The 11,249-nt window shown below is 51.6% G+C and overlaps 1 long non-coding RNA gene across 1 annotated transcript; it reads right to left on the bottom strand.

The window, feature by feature from the left end:
- Positions 1–9,297: 9,297 nt before the first annotated feature.
- On the bottom strand, positions 9,298–10,399 carry LOC135268266 (uncharacterized). Its single transcript, XR_010336535.1, has 3 exons — positions 10,225–10,399; positions 10,056–10,142; positions 9,298–9,577 (listed from the first exon to the last, which is right to left on the bottom strand). It is a non-coding gene; the product is annotated as an uncharacterized LOC135268266 (long non-coding RNA).
- Positions 10,400–11,249: the final 850 nt, after the last annotated feature.

The following is an 11,249-nucleotide window of genomic DNA, read 5'->3' as shown; positions in this document are numbered from 1 at the left end:
ACGCCTCCTGCGAGGACAGCGGTATTTGACACTAAGTATTGTCAACAGAAAGGTTTTTGGTGTATTTTTTAATCCCATCAAGGTGCCTATGGAGGGGACGGTCTTGAGGGAGGTGGGACGTCCCTGTGCCTGGGAATGGAGTCCTGACTGGACTTCCAGACAGGTCCAGAGCAAGTGATTTACAGAATTAACTCCACATCAATGAGTTTTCAGAAGGTGTAAACATCGCCTTCCAAGTCTTCAGGTGACTGTGTTTATTTAGCCCCTCCTCCTCTCCCCCGGTGGCTCTGGTTCTTCAACTCAAGTGGGCATCCATCACCTGGGGGGCTTGTGACAACAGTTTTGAACGCACCACCCCACCTGAGGCCACAGCTCTGTGGGGCCCGGGGATGTGCATTTCTCACCAGCGCCCAGGTGACACTGGTCTAAGACCACACCTTGAGACGCTCGGCTCTAAAGCTTCAGTTTTGATCCTCAGATGCTCCAAAACTTTGCTTGTTCCTAAAAAGGGGGACAGCAAACTGGAGCTTTTACCGCACGTTGGACGAAGAAGTTGTGCTCCCTCAACACCAACAGGAAGCTGCTTTCCAAAGACTCAGCACGGTCTGCAGGGTGAAGCCGTGGTGTGGTGAGGAGCGGGGAAGGCTTGGGGGCGAAGGAAATCTGTCTTTTCAAGCCCTACTGCTGGCTTCTTTTTTGTACGGAAAGCCATTCAAATACAGATTATACTGTGCAGCAAGCTGTGGTCACACTTGGAGAAACCCGAGTTGCTTTTTATTTATTCATCCGTCACTCACTCATTCAAAAAACATGTACTAAACGCCTCCTGTGTGCAGGTGCTGTGGCCTTTAGGAAACACGGGTGAACAGTGGACTCCTCGCCCCTGGAGCTGATGTGGGAGAAGCAGTGAAGAGCCTAGGACTGAGGGCCGTGCTCTGGAAGGAGGTGACCTGCGCAATGGCAAAAGCCAGGAAGGTGGGGCAGCTGAGAAGGGGATGGGGCAGGTGGCAGGTGAGCCAACGTGACGTGGTGGGGAGGGAAGGGGCTGTTACCAGAAAGTGGTCCCGATCTTGGATCTCGCCCAAGAAAGAATTCAGGGTGAGTTCAGACAATAAAGGCAAAGCAAGTTTATTAAGAAAGAAAAGGAAATAAAAACGGCTACTCCATAGGCAGAGCAGCCCCGAGGGCTGCTGGTGGCTCACTTTTAAGGTTAGTTATTGATTATAAGCTACACAAGGGGTGGATTATTCACGCCTCCCCTTTCTAGACCGTAAACTGTCCTGGCGCTGGTGGGAGGGGAGCAGTGAGGACGGCCAGAGGTCACTCTGGTCGCCATCTTGGTTTTGGTGGCATTTGGCCACTCCTCTACTGCAAGCAGTTTCATCGGAAAGATCTTTATGACCTGTGTCTTGTGCTGACCTCCCGTCTCATCCCGCGACTTCGAATGTCTAACTTACGGGGCATGCAGCAGGCCTCAGCCTTATTTTACCAAGCCCCTACTCAAGATGGACTCGCTCTGGTTCAAACGCCTCTGTCGGGGCCTCTGAGGGAAGAGTGCTCCCCACAAAGGGGCCCCCGAGGGTAGAGGCTCTGCCCGGGACCCTGACTCCATCCTCAGGAGGCTGCAGGGAGGTCGGAGGGGTGAGCAGGGAGGACAGGAGGATGGAGGAGGGACCGCCCAGACTGAAGGCTCAGGCATCAAGCATCAGGCTTGCTGTGTGAGAGGAGACAGGTGTGCACAGGTGGGCAGGGAGCTTGTCCGAGTGAGAGGGGCCGAGGCCTGGACCAAGGGGTCCGGGGACAGGGGTGAGAAGTGGGAGGATTCCAGACACAGTTTTGAGGAAGAACTCTGCTCCTATTGGGATTCCGTGGCCTTGGCCTTCATCCTTGTCTGGCGGGGTTGGTGCCGGCCATGCCTCTGTGGGAGGGCTGTGGGCTGACCCCAGGCTCCTCAGGGGAGCACTGCCCTGGCCCGAGCTTCTGCCACAGTCTGACTGGACAGCACTGAGCCATTTATCTGTTTGCAGGGTAGGTGTCCCTGCCAGTACCAGATCGTGCTACCTTTGTCAGTGGGTCACCTTGACAGCTCCTTGGCTCTCTCCTTCCCTTCATGTCTCCTGTCTTTCATGCCAGCAGCCCGCACCCCTCACCCACACAGGTTCTCCATTTCCCCTCAGTCGATGGCCGCTTGGACCCCCTGAGACACTGGGTCAGCACAGGGCTCAGGGTAGATGCCAGCGCGCCGTCCACTGGCTGAGTACACACTTTAGGACGGTGCCTTCCATGCGGGCAGCGAGAAGCTCGTCACTGGGACCCAGCAGGGTTCAGTGCAGATGGGGGGCTCCGTCCCTAGTTCCCAGGGGCTGTCCTGAAATTCTCCTTAGTCTGCCATCGCAAAGGAGATGTGGGATGTCCCCCTCATGTGGCCAGGCTGCCTTGCAGCTCCCACCCATCCAGCCGAGGAGGGGGATGGCTTGATCATCACTATTGGTGCCGCAGAGGCACTGCCTCAGGGCCAGGTGGCCTGTGATAGATGCCATTTCACTCATCTCGACCCTGCAGAGGACAGTGCCCTCCATCTGTGTCCCACAGACAGAGAGCCACCCTGGAACGACTCTCTCCTCTTCTGTCTGAACCCATTTCTCAGCTCCATCCATTCCGCACCAGCGCTGGTCCTGGCTGCCATCTTGCAGGTGGGGGCAAGTCTTGCTCCCTGGGCGTGCGGTTGGTCTGCCTTTATCTTGTGGTGCCTGTTGGTGGCACAGAGAGGACAGGAACACCGACGGGCTCATCCCAGCCTTCAGCCTCCTTCCCGCTAGAGGCCTCCATGGAATCCCAGGACTTAGGGCCCCAGGACGCTTTCGTCATAATGGCCCTGACCAGTTGAAGCGGTGGCCGGTGACTGTTCCAGTGGGCTACCCAAGCCAGGGTCTCCGCTTCGCCATCCTGTGCCACCAGGCGGAGCAGTAAGTCTCCGGGGTCTCAGCCCCAGCAAGTCTGCACGTCCTTCTAGTCACAGCTGCCCTGGAGCTGAGGAACCCGCCTGCGCTGGGCACACCTCAGCGGCTGCCAACTTCAGGGGCCATGGCTGGGGGCCTGACTTTCACTTCGTGTGATTCACACCCTGCAGCTGCTCTTCCAGACCCGCTGGTGTTTCCCTGGCATCCCCCTACTCAGGCGTGGGCCCCACCCATCAAGGATAGCAGCAACCCTCCCCACGTTGGTGTGGAGGGCGCCCCTGGGATGCCCCCGCAGATCTCCACCCCGCTTCTGCGTATCCTACGGACTCGGCAGGCACCGGCTTCCTCCCACCCTGCCTCGCCCACCCATCACCGTGCGGAGCGAGCTCCGTGGACTCCAACAGGGGTGGCGCCATGCCCAAGAGGCCGGGAGGAGACCTGGAGCCAACCTGGGAGACGTCGGGCTTTTTTGAGGGCTTACATGTATGGGGCGATCCAGTGGTGGCAGCTGGACAGGAAAACCACTACTGTTTGTGAAGAGCCTGGCGTTTACACGGCATTTTCCCTTCGCGCCCTCCAGCTGGCAGCCTCGAGCTAACCCACAACAAAGGGCCTTGATCCAAGGCCTGGGCCAGGGACTCAGATTCCTTCATGGACAAGGAGTGGATTTCTGGGTCAGCCCCTCCTGGATTCCTTAGCTCAGGACTCTGAACCTCTAAACTCACACTTTTTTTTTTTTAATTTTTTCTGATATGGAGTCTTGCTCTGTTGCCAGGCTGGAGTGCAGTGGCTCGATCTCAGCTCACTGCAACCTCCACCTCCTGGTGAACACACCCTCTTCTTAGACCACAGGGCCGGTCTCAGGACATGCTTCCGTTAAGGCTGTCAGGTGCGTCTGCCAAGACTCCACGGAGCTGAATGCTGAGAAAGTCGTGCCACCTTCGGCGGGAGGATCTGCACAGAAGATGGCAAGGGGGATAGGTGCAGAAGAAGGGAAGAACTTTCGACAAAACTCAATCTGGGCCGTGCACGGTGGCTCACGCCTGTAATCCCAGAGCTTTGGGAAGCCGAGGCGGGTGGATCACCTGAGGTCAGGAGTTCAAGACCAACCTGGCCAACATGGTAAAAACCCTGTCCCTACTAAAAATGCAAAAAAATTAGGCGAGTTTGGTGGCCGGCACCTGTAATCTCAGCTACTTAGGAGGCTGAGGCAGGAGAATTGCCTGAACCCAGGAGGCAGAGGTTGCAGTGAGCCAAGATCATGCCATTGCACTGCAGCCTGGGTGACAGAGTAAGACTTCGTTTCAAAAAAAAAAAACAAAAAAACAAAAACAAAACAAAAAACAACACAACTCAATCTGCCGTAGAGTTCTCGTTCCTTTCAGTGGGAATAACATTAGTGATGAGATCTGAGTGTAAAAACCGGTGCTCAGTGCTGTCGGTGTCAGGGCTTCTAGGTTCTTCTGGCGGATGTATTTCAAGTTAGAAAATATATCTTATAAATAAAGCATGAGTTTATGTTAATATTTTCAGTGCAAACATAAAATTTCGCATGGACTTTTATTTTGTACTTGTATTTTTTTCTCACACTAAAAATCTTGGTTTATAAGAGCATTCAAAAATTACTTACTTTATCTTATGCATAAGATAATTTCAAAATAATTATAATATCATTACTAACAATAAATTGCTAAATTCAGTTTAGGATTTTTTAATCCTTTCTTTTGTACTTAGACTATATTTCACTAAGCATGCGCAATAAAGTAAATAAAAATACTATGTTTTAAAGACCAAGAAATGATTGTTTTCTGTATGTGGTTATGTTACCAATTCGATATATAATTAGGTTCACGAATTACAGTTATTAATTGTATAAGCTGCTTTTTTCCTGTATGATTTAATTGCACAGTTCAAAAATCAAAGAGGATTGGAGGGTGAATGACTGAAGTGTCACTTTCATGCCATCCTTTTTTCCCCCAGTGTTCCCTGTATGCAATCGTCTTTGTTTCTGGTTTTTATATATATATATATATATTCAGAGGCAGGGTCTTGCTTTGTGGCCCAGGCTGGAGCGCAGTGGTACAATTATGGCTCATTGTAGCCTCAGCTTTCTGGACTCAAAGGATTCTCTTACTTGGGTCTTCACAAGTGCTGGGAGTACAGGTGTGAGCCATTGCACCTGGCCTCAGCTTTGTCCTTATTTTTTGCTAATATATGCACACATATTCTTATTTCCCCACATATATGACACAAGACACCACAATCTATTTCTTCCATTCTGCCCTCTTGGTTTTTTTCCTCCCTGAAATGATATTCTGCAGATCTTGACATAGGAAGTCCACAGAGATCTCCCTCTCCCACAGAGATCTCCCTCTCCCACAGAGATCTCCCTCTCCCACAGACATCTCCCTTTCACAGAGATCTCCCTCTCCCACAGAGATCTTCCTCTCCCACAGAGATCTCCCTCTCCCACAGAGATCTCCCTCTTTCACAGAGATCTCCCTCTCCCACAGAGATCTTCCTCTTTCACAGAGATCTCCTCTCCCACAGAGATCTCCCTCTCCCACAGAGATCTCCCTCTTTCACAGAGATCTCCCTCTCCCACAGAGATCTCCCTCTTTCACAGAGATCTTCCTCTCCCACAGAGATCTCCCTCTCCCACAGAGATCTCCCTCTTTCACAGAGATCTTCCTCTCCCACAGAGATCTCCCTCTTCCACAGAGATCTTCCTCTCCCACAGAGATCTCCCTCTTCCACAGAGGTCTTCTTCTTGTAGCTTCATAGTCCTGCCCACTATTTGTGGACATTTTGGGGTTTCGATCTTGTATTATCACAAATAATGCTGCGATTAACAACACTGTGCCCGGGTCTCTTTGCGCTTACGCCAGTATACTTTTTAGATAGATTTCTAGCGGAGTAGAGTTGCTAGACTGAAGGGCAAATGTAGCTACAATTTTGTTTCTATTGCTTCTAAAAATGAAATCGTGTTTTTAATCCATAATCAATCTTCACCCATGTCACCCTGCCCTCCTGTGTTAGATGAAATAATCTCTCACACCTGTTTGAGACTATGGATTAGTCTTAAACTAATGCTGTCTTAAAAAGTAGATTTGTGATATATGGTATATTTATTCTGAAATTTCAGATGGATTCCTTTTTTCTATACTACTGAAACTTTTCTCATGTCTGGTCATGTCTTCTTATTCACGTGTGTGTGTCTGTGCGTGCACTCGTGTCTGTGTCTTTGTGCATGCTCATGTGTGTCTGTGTGTGCGCATGTGTGTCTCTGTGTGTGCTCATGTGTGCCTGTGTTTTGTGCATGCGCATGTGTGATTGTGTGTCTGTGTACATGTGTGTACTTGTGTGCATCTGTGTGTCTTTGTGCATGCTCCCAAATGTCTGTGCGTACTTATGTGTTTGCCTGTGTGTGTGTGTATGTGTACATGTTTGTATGTTTGGGGGGCAGAGGAACAAGTGTGTGATGTTGAGCTGTGTCAGGAGCCTATGTAATTTACAATATTGACATTTTGGTTTTTTATCGTTCTTAGAAATTTGTGGATCTCTCATTAGCATCTTTTAATCTGTGAACACAATTAAGGGAAAATGGCTTACCTATGTTGCATATTTGGGGCTCCAGGTGGCAGTGAGATACAGAAAATGAGGGAAGCATGAACAGCACTGCCCAGGATCTCAGAGGTCTGCTGCTTCCGGTGAGGACCAGGCGGATGTCACTAACAGCTCCCCCGGGTGTGCGATGTGCTCACCTGTAAAGGCGGCCAACGGCTCCAACATCACGGTCGTGGTCCCTGTCACCTGTTGAGTGTGCTGAGGGCAGGCCCAGCCCTGAGCATTTCACACAAACAGACCCCCTTAACCTCAAGGCCACCCCAAAGCATGGGTGCCTCAGCCAGACTAACAGATGAGCAAACCTTAGCCCCAAGAAGGGAAGCTCAGGGCCCAGGCCCCACACCCAGGCCCCACACTCAGGCCCCACGCCCAGGCCCCACGCCCAGGCCCCACACTCAGGCCCCACGCCCAGGCCCCACACTCAGGCCCCACGCCCAGGCCCCACACCCAGGCCTCACACCCAGGCCCCACACTCAGGCCCCACACTCAGGCCCATGCCCAGGCCCCACACCCAGGCCCCACACCCAGGCCCCACACTCAGGCCGCACGCCCAGGCCCTGGCCCTCTATGGAGATCGCTCCACCAGCGTAGAGACCCTCCGTGTCTCCGCCATGACGGAGTTAGAGCCCGGACATATTCTCCCCACGCTGAGGGCAGTCGAGCTGAGGAAAAAAGAAGGAAGTGATAGAGGCCTGAGTTTGCAGAAGCCTATTCTTGATCCACTGAGCTAATGGCATGTCTGGGTGAGGCCTGCGTGACTATCTATGAGACTATTGTCTCTTGAAGTTCCCATTCTGGGCTGGTTTTATGACTCTGTCTACCTGCATTCACTAAATCCCGTGATCGCTCACATGTTACTAGAAAAATGCTACCCCTCAAATTATTGCTCACCTTGATGTTATTTACTGTAACTGTAGTCATTGATAAGAGGATAAGAATCTTAATAGGATTAGAATCTTTTGTTTGTTTTGGGTTTAGTGATCTTTAGCTTAACCTGTATGCTACCCCCTCCCATACTTACTTTGTAATTTTCTGTTCCCTCCTGATAAAACTTTTGTAATGGGACCTACATCAGACACTGTATGAAAAAAACATATATAAGCAACTGTGCACAAAGAATAAATCGCTGATCTGAGCATAGCTTTTATCAGACCTCCAGACCCATTTCTTTCTCTATCTCTCTTTTCTTCCGCGCACTCTCTCTTCCAGGTATTAGGACCCTCTTGCTGGTCAAGAGATCCCTGGCAGACGTGCCGATCTCATGGACCCCAACAGCCCTCCACATGTGGTCACAGCCCCTGGGCCCACTGGGCCCTTCACTTGTGACACCCACGCCTCCCTGGCCAGGCTGCTGCCCACTTGCTTAGCAGGGTCTGCTCATGTCTCCAGTGTTCTCACAGAACTGGCTGGTTCTGGCCACTGGCTAGGCCATGGACCCCAAAAACAGAAAAAGCTTTGGAGTAATCCCAAGCTCCCTCCACCGAACCCGTGACCCTGCCCAGACAGATGAGGTCGTCTGTCCTATTGACTAGGGCTGGGGGGGCGGTGGTCGTGAGGGGTGGGGAAGAGTCTTCCTTCCCCAGGGTCCTGTTGGCTGAGGGGGGTGTTGTGACATGTGGAGGAGAGGGTCTTCCTTCCTGAGGGTCCTGTTAGCTGGGGGGGGAGGGCAGTCATGAGGGGTAGGGTCTTCTTCCCCAGAGGGCCTGGGGGTCTGGGAAGAGGTATGAGGGGTTGGGGGGAGGGTTTCCTCTCCAAGGGACCTGTTGGCTGGGGAAGATGGGTGTTAAGGGGTAGTGGAGAGGGTTTCCTCTCCAAGGGACCTGTTGGCTGGGGAAGATGGATGTTAAGGGGTAGTGGAGAGGGTTTCCTCTCCAAGGGACCTGTTGGCTGGGGAAGATGGGTGTTAAGGGGTAGGGGAGAGGGTTTCCTCTCCAAGGGACCTGTTGGCTGGGGAAGATGGGTGTTAAGGGGTTGGGGAGAGGGTTTCCTCTCCAAGGGACCTGTTGGCTGAGGAAGATGGGTGTTAAGGGGTTGGGGAGAGGGTTTCCTCTCCAAGGGACCTGTTGGCTGAGGAAGATGGGTGTTAAGGGGTAGGGGAGAGGGTTTCCTCTCCAAGGGACCTGTTGGCTGGGGAAGATGGGTGTTAAGGGGTAGGGGAGAGGGTTTCCTCTCCAAGGGACCTGTTGGCTGGGGAAGATGGGTGTTAAGGGGTTGGGGAGAAGGTTTCCTCTCCAAGGGACCTGTTGGCTGGGGAAGATGGGTGTTAAGGGGTTGGGGAGAGGGTTTTCCTTCCATGGTGTCTTGGCCTCAAAAGGGCCTTTCTTCTCTGGATATCAAGTTTCTCGGTTTTAAAATTCAAGGGATGAAGTTAGGGGATTCCCAAGGATTCACATAGCCTGAAGTGTCTCTGTTCATTCGTGCTGCTTACCCAGGGCAGGCATCTGGGTCCCAGCATCTGTTTTTGGGATAAGCACCTCTTGGGTGCGGAGGCGCCGCCGTCCGCCGGCGCCGCTTCCTCTCTCCGGCTCTAGAGGGCGCCCTGGCACAAGGAGCCGCCTCGCCTGGATTGCTGGTGCAGGTTTCAACGCTCAAGCTCTCTCCTGTGACCTTGGATGACCAAAAGCTGCGTGAATTTTTCACATGCATTCATGTGAAAGAAAACTGACTTTTAAAAAGTGTTATTAGGATTTGCAACTTTATGTTCTCAACGTTTTAATTTTGCCAGAACTACAGACTTTCAGTATAAATGTACAGTGATATTTCCTGCCACTAATAATGGTTCTGTGGTCAGATGAACAAACCAAGGACATCAAATATAGAGACACCAAAGACTCCACAAATTCAATTTGTTAACAATAACACGAATGGTTGCTTCCTGTTCCAGCAAGATCTGTTGCAGTGCCTTTTCTGCCTTCATCAGCAGGGAAATGCTTCTCGCTGGGCTTCTTTCCATTTGCCTTTTTGTATGATCTTTCAAGATTGGTGGCAACCTAAGTCACACACACGCACACACACACAAACACGTATCATATTTTGGATCAGGATAATTTTTACAGAAAAAGTTTTCTGTTTATTTTTTCCCAAACAGTCTTCCTCTGTCACCCAGGCTGGAGTGCACAGCACGATATCAGCTCACTGCAGCCTCCACCTCCCGGGTTCAAGCGATTCTCTGGCCTCAGCCTCCCGAGTAGCTGGACTACAGGCGCGCATCACTATGCCCGGCTAATTTTTGCATTTTTGGTAGAGACAGGGTTTCGCCATGTTGGCCAGGCTGGTCTCAAACTCCTGACCTCAGATGACCTGCCTGCCTCTGCCTCCCAAAGTGCTGGGATTACAGGCATGTGCCACAGCACTCAGCTGGAAAGATTTTGTAATACTGTGTTTTCCCATGCATTTAGCAAATTGTGTTTCTCTATGACAGTGCCTGGGAGTGAGGTCATGGAGCTCTGTGTGCCTGTGTGTCCATACCTACTTCCAGACGAGAGCACGGACAAGCTGATTGTAGGAACACTCCTTTCCCAAAGCATGGAGCTGCAGGACATGGAGACCTCTGGGCTGCGTCACAGAAAAAAAGGTGCCACAAATTGGCCACTCTTCCCCATCTCACTGAGGTCACAGAATAGGAATAATTACTTACCGAGAAGAGAAAGGCTTTCATGAGAAAGAGAGAAATGAAGAGCCAGGCAAGATATTCCAAAGCCCATACCAATGCTGCTGAAAAGGAAATTGCCTTTCCAAGCACAGGGACACCCCCTCAATAAAGTGAGGGGCTCAATGCAGCGGCTGCCTCTGCCAGGGCTCTGGGCGGCCGGAATTCCCTGCCTCCTCCTCCGGCTCGGCCACCACAGCTGCTCCCCGGGGCTCTGTTCTGTCCTTGGCTTTTCTTTTGCAAGCAGTGCTCTGGATTTCCGTAGCCTGGCAACGAGGCTGGGGGGCGGTGGTTGGGAGAAAGAACCCTGAGCTGGTGGTTTGTCAAAGCTACTTGGAGAACCAGCCAAAGGAGTCCTGGCTGGAGTTATGGGAAGGGGAGAGCGACAGCACAGAAAAGCCATTTTCTGCATGATTTTGTCTTTCTGTGGCCTTGTCTTTCTCCCACTGGCACCTATATTAATCTCTTCTCGAGGTTAGCAAATTTTCCTATTTTTAAATTGAGATACACGGTTCACATACCATAAAGTTCACCCTTTATACAATCCAGTGATTTTTAGTACTTTCCCAAGGTTGTGCAGCTGTCTTCACAATCAGCTGCAGGGCGTTTTCATTTCCCCATGAGAAAACCCAGTGCCCGTCAGCAGTCACTCTCCATCCCCTGCCTTTAACTCCTGGCAACCACTGACCTCCTTTCTGGCTCCATAGATGTTATGGGCTGAAACTGTGTCCCCCAAAACTCACATGTTGAAGCCCTAGCTCCCCACACCTCAGAATGTGGCTGCAGTTGGAGATGGTGCCTTTAAAGAAGTGATTATGTTAAAATAAGGCGGTTTGGGTGGGCCCGACTCCAAACTAGCTGGTGTCTTTATAAGGAAAGGCCACCAGGACACTGAGAGACCCTGGCTATGGGGGCACAGAGGGACAACGATGTGAGGACACAATGAGAAGGCGACCATCTGCAAGCCAAGGAGGGAGGCCTCACCAGGTGCCAGCTCTGCCCTCCTTGAGCTC

This window comes from Aotus nancymaae, unplaced genomic scaffold (assembly GCF_030222135.1).
Source record: "Aotus nancymaae isolate 86718 unplaced genomic scaffold, 86718_ANA_hifiasm-v0.15.2.pri h1tg000040l, whole genome shotgun sequence".
Classification (NCBI taxonomy): domain Eukaryota; kingdom Metazoa; phylum Chordata; class Mammalia; order Primates; family Aotidae; genus Aotus; species Aotus nancymaae.
This window is presented reverse-complemented; position numbering and strand designations above follow the sequence as displayed.